This window comes from Meleagris gallopavo, chromosome 22 (genome assembly GCF_000146605.3).
Source record: "Meleagris gallopavo isolate NT-WF06-2002-E0010 breed Aviagen turkey brand Nicholas breeding stock chromosome 22, Turkey_5.1, whole genome shotgun sequence".
Lineage (NCBI taxonomy): Eukaryota > Metazoa > Chordata > Aves > Galliformes > Phasianidae > Meleagris > Meleagris gallopavo.
Window position 1 is genome coordinate 5,349,854 of NC_015032.2, and position 700 is coordinate 5,350,553.

A 700-nucleotide genomic window follows, 5' to 3' on the forward strand; every position below is an offset into this window, starting at 1 on the left:
TTAAAAAAAAATAGTGTAAAAAAAAAAGGAGAAAAATTGTTTACCTTTTGCACAGAATGAAAATGTCACAAAAAGTGTTAGTTGGATATAATTGTGCTTCCTTTGTTTCTAAAATGTGAGAACAACAGAATTACCCAGGAAAGTGAAAGAGAAGGGAATTGAGCCAGTTAAGTCAGCGATGTGGGGTTTTTTTTTCCTATCAAAATGAGAGAGAAGTGCTTTATTTTGACTTTTTCCCATCAGAAATGTTGTGGAAATCAATGGTTTCCTATGCAACACTCGGATGAAAATGAAAACCACATTTGTTAATGAAACATCGCTGCAGTGACAGCTCTAGTGCCTTATTGCAAGCTGTGGGCCTAATCCTGGCACCAGTTCTCCCAGTAAGTCTGCTCAGTGAACTGGAGCTGCTTCGGACCTGCACAGAGGTTTCCTGCTCCGGGAAGGGGCTGTGCTCCTCCCTAATTTATTCTCCATGAATAATTCAACCCTTCTTGTCATTGCTTTGCCACACATGTTTCTGCCATAGCCTGCATTTGATTTTATCATAAAAACCTGGGAACTGGAGACAGAAGAAGCGTAAGATGATTTCCTATCCCCCAGGTTGAGCTGCTCCCTGCACTGTGCTGGTGGTTTGGAACCGAAAAGGCAAGCATGGGAAGTGGAGAACTGCAGCATTGTTGGTTTTGAATATTTGTTT